This window comes from Mauremys reevesii, linkage group 6 (assembly GCF_016161935.1).
Source record: "Mauremys reevesii isolate NIE-2019 linkage group 6, ASM1616193v1, whole genome shotgun sequence".
Lineage (NCBI taxonomy): Eukaryota > Metazoa > Chordata > Testudines > Geoemydidae > Mauremys > Mauremys reevesii.
The window spans coordinates 56,672,257-56,689,160 of NC_052628.1; the positions used below are offsets into that span (position 1 = coordinate 56,672,257).

General features: G+C 40.6%; 1 protein-coding gene across 12 annotated transcripts in view; it reads right to left on the reverse strand.

Annotated features, from left to right (window-relative positions):
* The window catches only part of KIAA0825 (KIAA0825 ortholog), a 401,465-nt gene that overhangs the window by 90,198 nt on the left and 294,363 nt on the right, over positions 1-16,904 (reverse strand). The window lies entirely within an intron of this gene.

Here is a 16,904-nt window from a genome sequence, read left to right on the forward strand (position 1 = left end):
TATTTAATTGTTGGGTGACCCATCTAAAACTCACTAGGAATTTTCATTATAAACAACACTCAACGGCCTAAAAGAATCCTAGTTATCCCCCTGGTGGAGATAGTTGGTTTGATAGAAGCACACAAAGGAGTTCAGCAAACGAAAAAATTGCAAGATCATTTTAGGCTGTGTTCTGTAAAAGAACATCTTAATATAATGAGCCTTTTTTCGATCTCCCTTGGCAGAGCATCAGCCCTCTCAGATAACCCCACACAAAGCAAATACCATTCGTCTGAAGTTACATTTGCTCCTTGTTATCACAACTTATGCCACTTAATTCATTATTCAACGAATTCACTTTCTTGTTTATTAGATGCAAGGTAGCCGCTCATCCCTAAAGGCCATGTATGCAAAAGACTGCTTGTAATCCTGTCACTTCAAACCTCTCTAGGCTTTTACATTGCTTCAGGAATTAGGAAGAAAGAAGCAAACAATTTAGATTTATTCATGCTGATATTAAATCTGTATATGATAAAGGAAATAAAAGAAATGTTACAAACCAAACTTAAAATCCATTCATACCGATTAGTGGAGTATGTTACTCCCTGTATTTGTGAAAGTTAGCACATTCGTTTCTCTTCTATAACAAACACATTTGACTATATCTTATGTTTTAAAAGATCTGATAAAAAGAATTTTGTTTCTCATAATGGTTGCTTCCACTGAAAGATATCTCAGTCCTTCTCAAGTGTATTTGATATATTCAGTCTACCATCAGTAGCAGAATAATCTGCTCAAGTACTGAAAGCTTGTACGGAACAAATTTCAGCTTTGAAATCTATGGCATTTGAATAATAATTCTGCAACTTTTCTAAAAGCTTTGGCATATACTGAATCTAAAAACATACTCCTGCTGATTTTGAAAACCTTAATTTATCCTGTGTTCTATATTATTTTTCGATCTTTATTAACAGACTCTATTAAACATTTTGAGTAGTATAAAACAATATAAGTGTCTCAACTCTACACATTATGTGATAATCATGGAGATGTTTCAGTTTTATTCTGTAACCTTATGCTGTTAGGATCATTAAAATGCAAATGGATTACTGAATTAAACACAGTTCCAGTATACTCTTAGCACAATTAATATTGTATAAAATTATCTTCATAATTATACACAGTATATTACATAAAACACTGTAAGAAGCTATCAAGCAGAGACTGGGTGCAAAAATGGTAAGCACTGTACTGTCTCCTACATATAGAATTATAATTGGTGGTTTATTATTAGTACTTTTCTTGACTGCAAATAGACTTTTAAATTTCATGCTTTACTTATTAGAATGCTAAATAACTCCTTGCTTATTTTTCTTAATTGTAGTATATACATTTTCTTAGTTATAGCACCACACAGCTTTATTCACAATATTTCCTTGTTATTAACTTAAAATATAAATTAACAATTAGTGATTCAATGTTATGTAATCAACAAAAGCCACAAAGAACATTGAAAAGCTCCAAAGAAAAGGCAGTTAATACAAAAGGACAATAGACCGAACACTTGCAGGTATTAAGAGCATTTTAAAAACAGTCATTTTATGGCTTAAGTTGTTACTAATAAAATAGTTGCATAGAAACTATTTAAAACTGTTCTAAAGGTGGCTTAAAGAAAACTCTTGCTTTAGAAACATATATACATTATATGTATCATAGCAATTGTGCCATTGTTACATTGCACACTAACTATGAATATTCTGATGAACTGATTTACCTAAATAATTAACCTTTGTATTGTAGATATGTTCAGATAGCAGATGAATGTCTGCTATTCAGTTTAAGACAAAGCTACTAGAAAAATCTGACTTATTAAATATAATACAAAAATCACCTGTTTTCTGCCACTCAGAAATTAATATCACCAATCAGGCAATGCAGGGTTTTAGTAAGCCTACATTCAATTGTCTGACATTTTTGAAAATTAAGAAATGAATAGCGAATACTAATGAAATAAATAACTTTCTGTTGATATCTGAGTTTCATAACTTTATTATTTATTTTACAACTCTTGAATTTTTGCACGTGGGAGATTTTAAAAGTCACCCAGTGATTTTTATAGTGCAACCGTATGCTAGATAAAGATATTTAAGCTGTCAGTATAAACTGCTTCTGTTTTCATTTTGCATTTAATTTCAGTGCCAGACTCAAGGCATAAATTTTTCATCACCTGCAATGCTATGAATAAAAGATTAAAAAAAGAACTGAGAAGAAATTCTAACACATGCAGTGCATGCAGCACATTGTGCAGACACAGTGTGCATAACTAGATGTTTAATTTCCATCTTTCTTTCTACGTCAGGAATGCTGTTATTTAGGTTAATACATCATGCAGCTAATTTCCAGTATTTCAACTGTGCAGCATTCAAGTTTACCTAGTATCCATTCAACCCTCTTGAAATCTGGAGTAGAGACACATACCGAAAGAGCCACATAATATTCTGATAGCATAAAATAGAAGCTGTCTCTTGCCATTGCATTATACTATTAAAATATTTCAACAACACATATTCTTCTTTTATTTCATGAACTAGCAGATGAATTAAGCTCCTCCAGAGTTCAAACAACTAAGAATTACTAAAAAATTTCAAGCTAATTTCAATTCCTCATTAAGACTCACTTCATGTTTTAAGCCAAAGGATGTGACCAAATCCCAAGAGGTGAAGTTATGAGCTCACGCTTAAGACATTTTTTATTTAGCACTTTAGCATCTTCAGTTTTACTTTATTAACACTCAGAGGGCCATGGATGAAATTCTCTTACTTCTCTGCAACAGTCCCAGCTGCAGCAGGAAATGTGCTGTGGCATACACCTTTTTCAGCAGTAATGGTTAACCTTTTATTTATCAGAAAATAGTTGAGATTCATAGTTTGACTTTCACATGGTAGCAAACTCCCAGCTACACTGGAAAATTCAGTCCAGTCAAAGATAACAATATTTATATATTGATTTCTGCGTATTTGAAAATAAATTGGCATCTTTATGCTATAGGTATTTTGTACATCTAACCAAACTGATGACACTGTATAATATTATATTTTTATATAACAATCTTTTACTCTAAAACAATGAAAAATAACTTGTAACAATAATAGGTGATGTTTTGACATCAAGTAGGATTGGCAGACATGAGCACAGCACTACTCAGGACTCCAGCCTTTGTATGGATAATGGTTGTAGGAACATGAATTATGGCTCAGAGGATTGGTAATGGGATATGAAGATTTTACCTCTAGGTCACTTATTTGAATCTGTTCAAAACTGGTGAATGTCACCACATTATTTGAGAGCTTTCTGGTGAACTTTGTGAAATGAGTTGTTGGTCTTATGCCATTTTCTAAAGCACAGGCTTTAATAAACACTAACTGGCACCTTTGTTGACAGCTCCAGCAGATACACAAAGGATAGAATGGATATGAATATTAAACTATCCTCTCACCCCTGAGGTGGTACCACTAGGGCAAGGTTGAAGCATATTGGTGGGGCTATGTGGGGAAGTTTGCACAGCTGGTGACCATGCTGTACTTTTTCTATAAACGTAGAACTTTAGCTGTTTTATGCTGTCAATCTGGCACCACACACAAACAGTGTTGTTATTTATTGTCTGGCTATACCGAAAGAAGGACTGGAGACATTTGATATGGGTTTAATCAGGCCGCAACATTATTATTACATATCTGGGATTACCCAGCAGATAAAATTGTACAGTGCAGGTAACCCCACAGTCACTCCATAATTACCCGGTGGGCTTCTGCCAGCTTCCCCTTTTTCCATCCAGGTCCCCCCAGCCAATCCATTACTGAGACCTTACCGTCCACTCCCCCATTATCAGAGGGTTAAGGTGGGCTATAAGAAAGGGGGTTGGCTTCCTGCCATACTAATCATAGGAGTCATAGAATCATAGAATATCAGGGTTGGAAGGGACCTCAGGAGGTCATCTAGTCCAACCTCCTGCTCAAAGCAGGACGAATTCCCAACTAAATCATCCCAGCCAGGGCTTTGTCAAGCCTGACCTTAAAAACCTCTAAGGAAGGAGATTCCACCACCGCCCTAGGTAACCCATTCCAGTGCTTCACCACTCTCTGAGTGAAAAAGTTTTTCCTAATATCCAACCTAAACCTCCCCCACTGCAACTTGAGACCATTACTCCTTGTTCTGTCATCGGGTACCACTGAGAACGGTCTAGATCCATCCTCTTTGGAACCCCCTTTCAGGTAGTTGAAAGTAGCTATCAAATCCCCCCTCATCCTTCTCTTCTGCAGACTAAACAATCCCAGTTCCCTCAGCCTCTCCTCATAAAACACGTGCTACAGCCCCCTAATCATTTTTGTTGCCCTCCGCTGGACTCTTTCCAATTTTTCCACATCCTTCTTGTAGTGTGGGGCCCAAAACTGGACACAGTACTCCAGATGAGGCCTCACCAATGTCGAATAGAGGGGAATGATCACATCCCTCGATCTGCTGGCAATGCCTCTACTTATACAGGCCAAAATGCCATTAGCCTTCTTGGCAACAAGGGCACACTGTTGACTCATATCCAGCTTCTTGTCCACTGTAACCCCTAGGTCCTTTTCTGCAGAACTGCTTCCTAGCTATTCGGTCCCTAGTCTGTAACAGTGCATGGGATTCTTCCGTCCTAAGTGCAGGACTCTGCACTTGTCCCCACCCCCTCCTCGCATTCATTTCCTTTAACGAACACCTTCTAGATGTGTTGATGACTGTAATGTGGTCACTGAAAATTTATTGAACACTTTATGGGCTCAGTCCTAGAAGGTGCTGAGCACTTTAGCCCTGATCCAGCAAAGCACTTAACATGTTTAACTTTAACCAAAAGTTTAAGTGTGTTGCGGTGTCAGGGCCAGAGTACTCAGCACCATGCAGAATTGAGCCTTCTGCCAATGAAATCTTGCCTTCTTTGACTTAACCTTTGAGTGCTACAAGATGTACAGTTATGGTGCAATCCATCAGAAGGTATTTTTATGGCTCTACAGATGTATAGTGGTAACCATGGCACAAAAACTATTACATGAAGTCACATACAAACGAATAGGAGAATACAAACCTGTGAGAATTCATCTATAAATGTACTCCCCAAGGAGTGCAGCATTCAAGGAGTTAAATTAAAAATGACTAGTGGAAGCCAGTATAAGAAAATGGGAAGATGTACCTGATATATTATAGAAAATAATAACATCTCTTTTTCTTTACCCACTATTTTAAATCAATACCAGTTTCAAAATGCACTGACAACTGCAAGGGCAGCATATTTTTTCCATATCATGTCCTTGGGGAAACATAATTTGAACATGTTCTCAGGATAACTGGTTCTATCCTGAATCCACAAAGAAAGTCAAGAGGTCGGGCGACAGGTATTGGTGAAGAACTGTAAAAGGTTTATGATGGTGGTGGTAGTATAGGTGGAGGATATGAACAAAACTGAGACCATTGGACCCAAGCTGCCTTTGTTTCTAATAATTTATCCATTATCTTACTTTACTCCAAACGGAAAGAGTGGGGCATGATTTTACAGTTGTATCTATGGATGAAGTCACCATAGTAATACTGTACATGCATTTGACCACTTGCAAGTTGAACCAACTCTGGCCAGCAGAGTTGTTGAAGAAATATGTTCCAATCCTTGGTTTAATTGTTAACACTACTTTTGGAATATGAAACTTGTAGGTCAGAAAACCCAGTAAATAAGCAGATATAATGACTCATTAATGAATTTTTAGCAAATACTGTACACAATTGGTCTTTTCCTGCCAACATAATTTAAAAAATAACAACCACCCTAGTTACATGCCACTTTCAAACAACCTTAAATGTTTTTGTATAGCTTTCAATTTTCCCACAGCATTAAGACAGATTTTCTTAGTGTTAATAGTGGTTTACACACATATACTAATTATGGTTTTCTGTCTGTTCTTATATCACTGGGCCCTCTGCTCCAATGTAAGATATAGTAGTGGTGGCATCCTGCTGAACTGTACCGACAGTCAGTGGTGGGAGACCAGACTGTGACTGCAACTGTTTTGAAAGTTCTATTTTATTTTATGGAATGTACAAAGAGTTTGTTATTATGAGTGGTCATTCTTCCAATCTGGAATACACGTGTTATAGGCGCTAGTAATCAGTTATGTCAGTGATGCTGTGTGCTCTTCCACTAAATGCTATTGTTTCCAGGCATGTGATGGACTATTACAGAATTTCATCTACCACTGTTGAACTAGTTATACAAAAGTTTATTTTATCATGTCAATTGTCCCCACGGGAGTAATCTGCAGTTTTATTACATGCCTAACTCACATTCAGTCATGGAGATATGAAAATTTGCTAAAGTTAAATTACGAGAAACCAGAACTTTTGGCGATGGCATCTTATGAATGGCAATTCATCCTTAGCAGTTCCTTTTTTATTGGGAACACTATGCAGCTGCCTATTGGAGTAATCTTTGTTTTCAAACTCACTATACTTTATCACTTTATATCATGAACATCTAATTTTATCATCTCCCAAATATAGTACAGCCATGAACAATCCTTTTTAACATGACTGCAATTAATAGTCAAACCTTTGTTACATCTTGACTAGATCACTGTAATGCATTATTCAGAGGCCTTCACTCTATGCACATTACATGGTGCTGTTCCATGAGTTAAATTCCATGGTATAATACTACAGCAAGAGGGCAAATTCATGTGTGATCCACACAATCATATTACACCAGTGATATTTCTCTGTTGCCTTCCAGTGACATTTCAGGTTGATTTCAGAATTCTTCTCAATTACACTTTGGCACTTGTGGCCTTGCCCCCAGCTACAGTGGATGATAGAAAACTTCATATACTTCTAGCCACTCATTTGTGAACTACCTCTGAAGAGTCTTCTTAATGTTCCTAGGCTAAAAAGGATGAATTTAGGAGCTAGATTATTTTCTCATTGTGTACCAAGAGTCAGGAATTCTTTGGCTGAGGAGATCAGGAGCATAGTAACCGGATATTCTGAAATGAATTCTAAAGACTTGTGTGTTCAGTGCCCATTAATTTTCAGTGATTTAAACTTAACCTTAGTTTAAACTCTGCAATCTTTTAGGGCCCCTAGCATGTTTACCACAACAATAATAATTAATAATTTTATTTATAAAGTTCTCTGGGTGCTGAGTAGTACTTGAAGGACACTACTCAACTATATGCTAGAATACATTATAATATATAGATACCACTAGTTTATTTAAATGAAAAACACAAAAGTGCAACATAAAGTGTTAGGAAGTTGATAAAAATCATTTTTCAGTGTTGCATGTATGCTTGCATACCTACAACTCAAAGATTTTCTTTCTTTCATAATACACTATAATATGGTTACAAGTGCATTGAAATTCATCTTGTTAGAATGGTAGTAATATATCCCACCAGGACTACTGTTCCTAGTAGCAATTTAAAATAATTATTGTGAGACTTGATGCTAGACATCAGGTTTGCAATAGAATTACAATGAGGGAAGTGTATTAGAGACAAAACATTGCTGGAAGAAAACTTCATAATGGCGCAATTTGGAACTAAGCCTCAATTTTACAGTAATAGATTCTCTTTATGATGGCACAAAGGAGTAAATGCACTTAGCAAATTTAAATCTATTATTAGTCATACTTTGTGGATTGCAGTGCAGGAAGGAGAAAAGAAATTAGCTTTTTAAGTATGTTTCTTATATAAAACAGGTTCTACTAAGAAGAGCATTATACAAAAAAAATCTCCTTGTTACAGTTCAGAAATACAGTAAGTCTTTATAGCTGTAGGGAGTTATGCAGGTTCAAAAATCTTTCTAAAATAGTTTTGTATGTATTCATTTTCTAATTAGAAGTTTCTCAAATCAGGATCCTCTACATCATCAAAACACTTTTGATTCTAGAAATACATCTAGCAAGAAAGACAGTTAATTTGGTACTCATCTGTGCTGCTTACTATAATCAGTCTCCTTAAATGGAGAGATATTTGTAGTTCATATTAGTATTATACTGGTTTTAATTATACTACAGTTAAAGTTAAGAGAAATCTGCAGATTTAAGTCTTTGTGGTCTGGTTAAAATATTTAAAAGCAGTCAAGGGTTTTCATCAAGCTCTTTTTAAAGGGAAAACAATAGAAAGGATCCCAACGTGGATTTTAGCAAGGTTTCATACAGCACTAGAAAATAATAAAAACCTGCCTTGTGCAAGTTAACCTACACTACATTTTTACTCCCAACTCCAAAAAGAACATACACATTTGCTGCATCTTTTATTTTGTGAATCACATTATTGAATAAAAAATGATGCGTAAATATCATTAAAATGACTGGAATGGCTCCTTTGATGTCATTGTATCTCTTGAGTAAATACAAATCTTGTCACACATTACAGATACACCTCTATCCCGATATAACGCGGCCCGATATAACACGAAGTCGGATATAACGCGGTAAAGTAGCGCTCCGGAGGGGACGGGGCTGCACACTCCGGTGGCTCAAAGCAAGTTCGATATAATGCAATTTCACCTATAACGTGGTAAGATTTTTTGGCTCCAGAGGACAGTGTTATATCGAGGTAGAGGTGTATCAACAAAAAAACCAAGTCAGCCACATAAAGATATGATACAGATATTGATCAAAACAGCCACATTAGAAAGATAGTAGCCATTTTAATGGCCAAATTAAAAAAGCAATTTGAAGCAATTGTACTCTCTAGTAAGGCTCATACATTGACATAAAGAAGTTCTGCAATAGAACTGGGAAAGAAGCTAATCTTTCTTTCTGTGCTTTCTTTAATTTTACCATTTAAATGGCCAAACCTTTTTTAAAGTTATATATGGGTAGGTACCTGTGTTAGCCTTAGCTACCTCAGTTTCACCTTTGCCCAATTGCTATTGTACACTGAAAAGACACTCAGACACTCCCTTTTGTCCAGCTATGCTGGAAAAAGGACAAGAGACCGCAACTTTATCCTTAAATGTCTGTGAGTACCTGGCACATAAAAGTGTACAGTGCAGGTAATTCCATGATCATTTCAATATATATCCGGGGGTTCCATCAGCCCTCTCCCCCCTTACCTATCCTGGTCCCCAGCTAACCTGCTGCTGGGACCTCATCCCCCTAAATGAGAGTTAAGGTGTGTGTGGGGGTCTATAAAGGAGAAGGGGTTGGCCCCCTGCTGTACCAGCCATAGGAGCCCCAAACACTGCATTACTGCTCCAATAAAGAATACCTCCTTTAAATCCTCTACCAATTCATTTTATCTGATCACTGCATTCCTTCCTTACCTACCACTTGCACTGGACATCCACCCCACGTTTACACAGTGAGTTGCAACATCATAGCCTAACTCCCATTTCATGTTTGCCCGAACTAAGCACCACCAAACCCACTGTGGGCAAGGCAAAACCCCACCATTTTGCCTTGGCCAATCTGGCAGTGAGGGAAAAGTTCCTTCCCAGCCCCTCGAGAAAGGAATGGATAGCACAATGCCCTCAATGGATCCTGACAATACCCAGTTTTCCACCACTTCCGTGGGTAGGAGGGTTAGGGTGATCAGATAGCAAGTGTGAAAAATCAGGACAGGGGCAGGGGATAATTGGCACCTATATAAGAAAAAGCCCCAAATATCGGGACTGTCCCTATAAAATCAGGACATCTGGTCACCCTAAGGAGAGTGGGTGCTGCTCCATCTGGTCCAGGTAAAAGAGGGCTTTTCCTGCACCAGCATGGACCTATATAGCGCCCCCATCTCTTCTGATCATGGGGAGAGGAGGGGAGGATGGGTCTGTGTCCACCCCCAGACCTGGTCTGCAGCTGCAGCAGTAAGTCGCTCCCTGGCTCTCAAGCCCTTAAAGAGGCACACACCTCTTCCAACAAGCCAAATAATGGCTCCACCACTTAATGTGCAATGAGGTCATTTTTCATACAAAATAGGGATAGAGAGTGCAGTGTCAGTAGCTTACTGAAAATACTGCAACCCATGCCTCCTCACTAGCTTTCCCAATGATGCCTTATACAAATTGAACAAGAGGGAGACAATAATGCAGAACTACGTGGAGCCCCACATGAGAAAAACAGAAAACCTTAAAGGCAGAAAAACAACTACTCAAAACTACCTTCTACATGCAAAAAGATAAAGTGACATCAAGAAACTTAATGTGCTCCCACTTGGATCCACAAATGAGTCAATGTCACCTCATGAAAGTAGGTGATAGCTATATCATCAGCATGGACATCTAATCCTTACCCATCACCAAGAGGTGATCATTGACCAGCATCATTAATGCGATCTCTAATGTTGCCAACTCTCACAGTTTTATCCCAAGATTTGTGATAGATGGTGTTTTTCTTAAAGCCCTGTTTGAATCAAGAGGTTGCAAGAGAATCTCAGCTTTCAGTTTAAAAAGAGAATGGTTCCAGCCCTCATGGTTGTAGAGCAAAGCAAGAAAACCTGATCTGAGTGCAACGTAAAAGACTCAGAAACTGGAAAACAAACAGAAATTAAAATGTGTTTTTCTGTAAATGTCATGATTTTAAGCTAATCTCATGATTCTGTGGGACCTGACTCATGATTTTTGAACACTTGGAGTTGGCAATACTGCTTCTCAGAGCCATAACCAAGGTCAAGGAGATTTGAGGCTTATAGCTATTTGGACAGTTTTCTTTCCACAACCTTCTCCTTCTAAGCCAGACTATCAATGCCAAGTGATTATTTCTTGAGTAAAGGTCATAAAACTGCTCAGCACTGTGTTCCTTAAAGAAAGCCTTGACAGTCTCTTAAACACTGAGAAACATAAGAATGGCCGTACTGGGTCAGACCAAAGCTCCATCCATCCCAGTATCCTGTCTACCAACAGTGGTCAATGCCAGGTGCCCCAGAGGGAGTGAACCTAACAGGTAATGATTAAATGATCTCTCTCCTGCCGTCCATCACCACCCTCTGACAAACAGAGGCTAAGGATACCATTCCTTACCCATCCTGGCTAACAGCCATTAATGGACTTAACCTCCATGAATTTATCCAGTTCTCTTTTAAACCCTGTTATAGTCCTAGCTTTCACAACCTCCTCAGGCAAGGAGTTCCACAAGTTGACTGTACGCTGTGTGAAGAAGAACTTCCTTTTATTGTTTATTGTTTAACAGTTGGAAACAGAAACTCTCCTACCTCTTACCTCTAAGATGGTGAGACGGTATCTGTCAGATACAATTAGCTCAGAAAGATACTTAGGGCTCAGTCCACTAAAGACCTTAAGTGACGACAACAAAAAGTGACTATATGTTGCCTTTTAACAACATGTGCTATTCTCATTGACACCAATGAGAGTGTTGTCATGGACTATGGACCCAAGATCTTGAATTCATTCCACACACCAATTGGCAGCTAACAAAGAACAAAGAGCAGCATTACTCAGCGTCTGCCAGTAACAGATCAGTCACTTATATAGCCCAATATACCATGAATTAGGATAATCCTACTGACGTATTACAAAGACATGCATCATGGTTATAAGATCAGAGTATAAGAAGGTCTGTGGTCTAGCAATAGCCATGAAATGATTTAAGATGCAGCCCAAAACACCCAGCTCCAAACACAGCAGGCATGTGATGTTCTAATCCAAAGTCAACCTGTAGTCAAAGATTACACCCATACTGTGTGTGACACTGACTCCCTAGAGCATGACTTCAAAGTAGGGCATTTGTCTATGACTCCCATTCTCTTCATATTTCCTCTCTGAAATTTTCAGCATAATTTCAGTTTTTCAAGAGTTTAATTTCATGCTATTTCTTGACATCTAATCACTGATTTCAATACTACTTTAAGTGCTGTATATCTCCTTTTGAGTTTAGAGACAGAGAGAAATATATGGCCACACTGGATAGAATAGGATTATCCTGGTTGATCTGCAGTTTTTGACACAGCATGCAAAATCTATTGAACTACCTAGACACTAGCACTGGGATGCAGTGCATATTAAATGCAGTGTTTAACATATTAAATGCAGTGGTACCACAAAACCATCTCTCCAAGGACTCTCTGAAGGCAGTATATTCACACTAAAAAACACGTGAACCACACAGAACCTTGGTGTAGAGCACAAGTGATGCCAGTTCAGGACAAAGAATTTTTTCCACCATACATCAGCTAAGACTACCAACTAACAACATTTCCTGCTATACTCATGTTAATACAGGGGTGGGCAAACGTATTGGCTCAAAGGCCATATTTGGGAATAGAAATTGTATGGTGGGCCATGAATGCTCACAAAATTGGGGTTGGGGGCAGGAGGGGGTGAGGGCTCTGGTTGGGGGTGCAGGCTCCGGGATAGGGCCAGAAATGAGGAGTTCAGGGTGCGGGAGGGGCACCAGGGTGGGGTGCGAAGGGGGATGAGGGCTCCGGTTGGTGGTGCAGGCTCTGGGGTGAGGCTGAGGATGAGGATTTTGGGGTATAGGAGGGTGCTCCGGGCTGAGATTGAGGGGTTCAGAAGGCAGGAGGGGGATCAGGGCTGGGATAGAAGGTTGGGGTGCAGGGGGAGGCTCAGGGGTGCAGGCTCCAGGCAGCGCTTACCTCAAACTGTTCCCAGAAGCCGCAACATGTCTCTTCTCTGGCTCCTATGCAGAGGCATGGCCAGGTGGCTCTGCACACTGCCCCGTCTGCAGGCGCTGCCCCGCAACTCCCGCTGGCTATGGTTCCTGGCCAATGGGAGCTGTGGCGACGACACTTGGGGCAGGGGTAGCATGCGGAGTGGCTGCATGCCACTTCATGTAGGAGCCAGAGGGGGACCATGCTGCTGCTCCCGGGAGCTGCGTGGAACTACCCCAATACCGTTCCCTGGCTGGAACACTGGAGCGAGGCCATGCTGCTGCTTCCAGGAGCTACGTGGAGTGGACCAGACACTGATCCCCAGCTGGAGCACCGGAGCAGGGCTAGCCCCAGACTATGCTCCCCAGTGGGAGCTTGAGGGCCAGATTAAAACAGCTGGTGGGCCGGATCCAGGACACTGGCCATAGGTTACCCATCCCAGTGCTAGTGTCTAGGTAGTTCAATAGATTTTGCATGCTGTGTCAAAAACTGCAGATCAACCAGGATAATCCTATTCTATCCAGTGTGGCTGGGGGGAGCGGGGAGCTAGATCCCTCATTCCTAGGAAGATTTCCATGTACAGAAAATGTCATCAAAATTATGCTTGTTACTGTATATTATCTTTTATTGATTCACCAAAGACAGTTCAATTAGACCATTTTGGGATGATTAAAAATATAGGGATCCATTTGATATTAAGCAAATAAATGATATAAAGAATGTATTTTGAAATTATAAGCATTACTTCAAACAAAATACAGTATGTGACAACAGAGAGTAAGAGCAAAATCTAACCTAAATATTTACCAGAATGGAAAACAGAGCACATAAAAATACATATAAACAAATGCTGGTAATATAAAAGTTTGGATCACAATCAGGGACAGAGATAGGAGAGAATTCAGAGTACTCACACTATAGTTACCTATCTACAATACCTGCTACAGGGAAAACTATAGCCTATTAGTTTCTCAAGTTATGAAATAAAAAAACATAATACAAAAGAAAAGGAAAAATACATATTGTAGCAACTATCCTCAGGACAGATGTAAATGTGTTTGACAGTATGTTACTATAAAGCCGCTATCACATAACTTGAATAATATGGCAGAGAGAAGTTACCAACAACGGAAACAATCACTTGATAGAAAAGTTTATGAAGACAGGACCATTTCTCTAGAAAAGCATCAGATACAAATTTAGAATTACCAGTATAATCATATACCTTCAGAAAGCCTCCTTAAGGTCCCTTACATTTTTCTGAGAGTTGATTATCCTGATAGCATGCAAATTTGGATAATCCTACAGCACTTCATGGGTATGTTAACCATTCCATGAAAAAGGTGCTTTCCTGTGACTACCTTGTCTGGCTATGCCAAAAGGAGAACAGGAGACATTTGACATGGGTTTAATCAGGCCACAACTTTAATATTAGATGTCTGGGACTACCTGGCAGATAACTGTGTACAGTGCAGGTAACCCCACATTCATTCTGTAATTATTCAGGGAGGGGCTTCCACCAGCTCTCCCTTTTTCCCTCCAGGTCCCTCCAACAAATCCATTGCTGGGACCTTACCATCCACCTCCCCCTTGTAGGAGGGTTAAGGTGGGCTATAAGAATGTGGGTGTTGGCTCCCTGCCGTACCAATCATAGGAGTCTCCTACTGCCCCCCGATTTGTTCCTTTAATGAATACCTCTTTCTAAGTCCTTTTCCAAGCCATTTATCCAGTCACTGAATGCCTTTCCTATGGAGTGGATGTCCTATGGTGCACTGGACATCCACCATAAGGAGGCGCCAGTAATGACAGACATCTCCTAATGCCATCTTTTATATCAGTTAAAAACATGACAGCACCTAATTCGGACAGGTGAACCCCATCCTCCTGAAACAACTCTGCTGCCCCATATATTATGCCAGGATTTTACTGTCCCTTCTATGGTCCCAAGGAATTTAGCCACCTCCCTGTTCACATACCTCCTTGCCTTGTCCATCGGGGTGGGGGGGGCTCATGGCTCCCCACCAGACCCTGCGCTGAAGCATGTCTGACCAAAACAATGTTAACTTGTGGAAAAAGTTCAAGGCTCAGTCCCCAGTCCCTCCTTGCTCTGAGCATTAGTTCCACCCCTTTAAGCATTCCCAAATTGTTTTCCCCCAAGATGCACCCCAATTATATCTGGTGGCCGCTGACAGGCCCACACAGCATATGGCAGCAGTATGAGTTGATTCCATAACATGCCCTTCTTCGCATGCCAACTGAGTACTGTTTCACCATCAAAGCCCAGCTGTGAACCCTCAGGCAACTTGGACATGTGCCTATGCACCCCAAAAACAATATTGTGCCTACAGATCACCATCTATCTGCATGGCTGGTCATCCAACCTCTGTAATGAGATTACAACAAATTAATGCTGCCCTGATTCTGAATGAATCAGCCCCCGTCTCAACATGGTAACAAACTGATATGCTGTCAGGGGACTCCCATCACTGTGCATAAAAAGGGGGCCTTCCCACCTTGGCCATATCACCCTGTAGGCCTTAAAAGGCTGAACAGGTCAGACCCCAGGCTCACCATCTTCCCGGGGGATAACAGATTCACCCAGGCCAACTTGATCCATCTTTGATCTTTGCAAGTGTAATATCACTGAATGCTCATGCCATTATACATCACACAGTTCCAAAGCCCTTTCCATAGAGTCCCTAAAGGACCCAGGTACTAGATCACTGATCCTGAAAGCACCAAAAACTGCTATTGAGAATGCTGCCCTGAAAAAGGCCACCTCCTGTCCACTATGACATATGGCACCAGGATCTGCACAAGATCCCTGAGCGTGTAAACTGTGATGGGACGATGGGAATACACCCTGGGGCCACCGGTATGCAACCACCCAGCCAAAAACCTTTGAACTAAAAAAACACTGCAAGGATCAGAATAACCATTTAGCCTACTGACAAATGTAATGGCAGAAAGGTGATTTGAAATTGTGGAGGACGCCAGCTGTTGACGGGTTGCCAACAACAGCATCTACCGCAGCACCTGTTCCTCTGTAATGTGCCATATTGTTGACCGGCCTTCCTGATCCTGAAATTGCATGAAATCATTAAAACTTCTTTCACAGCTCTGCCACGTGCCTGGAGCAATCGAGCTCCGCGCCACACTGACCACCATTCTATGCCCAGGTTCCATCGCGCTAGTTGCATCTGCCTGGATTCCCGGCTGGCTCCTGGTGCCAGTACCAGAAATCTGTGGACCTGAAAATGAGACAAGGAGCATGCTATGCCATTATCAACCTCAGGGAGGTTATGAAGCAGGAGCCTTTCCAGGGGCCAAGCCTCAGGGGGGCGGGGGGAGGAATCCACAAATTGTCCATAGGCAATTGGTTGCATGGCCCTGCCACTCTATCCTGAATTCATTCTTGTGGAATTATTGTCTTAACAACATGGCCTAACTCCGCCCCTGACTTTAATTATTATTTTACATAAAGGGGATAAGAACCCCCATTAAACCCAGCCCACAAAATTGACCCTTCGGCTTTGTTGGGGTAGTCCCATAGGAGGTCTTAGCCCATTGCACTGCTTAAAGCTTGAACTGGCTTGCATTGTGTCACCCACACCCTGTTCATACAGGGCCTAACCTGCAGGTGGCATTTGTTCTACCCTGTGTTCCTTTGCACCATTGTGTCAAGAATGTGCTGTATGAGACCCAAAACATGTTTTGCAAGCATGCCTGAATGTGCAGATGCTGCAAAAAACAACTGCTACGATTAAATGCATGCCCTTAAATGTACTGTATGCCTGCATAGCTAAGCAAGCCTTAGCAAGACCCTGTCCATGGCTGTTCCCAGCCATTGGAAGAACTTTAAGTTAGCTTGGAGCAGCCATTTGATACCCCATCATGTACATACCCCACTAGGTTGTTTTCCCCCCGCAAGCCTCAGAGGAACCACTAGTGCCTGCAATACCCACCTTTGCCATATCATTTGGTATGAGACCCTGAACCACACCTCCTGTAGCCTCTGTCCAAAGCAGACCCAAACACCCCTGCAAATGGGAACCTTTTCCTGTTGTTGATTTAACTCACCCGTGCTCTCAGTGTCTCCCTCCTTTCCTGCAATCACCTTAGTGGAATGTCCTAGATCTGCATGAACCATTACATCTTGTACGGCCTGCAAAGCTGTGGAAACAATTCTAAACCCACAAAAATGTGCCCCATTTGCTTTATTAAGGTACTTCCAAATGAGCAACCTTAACATTTTCCAGCTGAACTGGAAACAGTGCC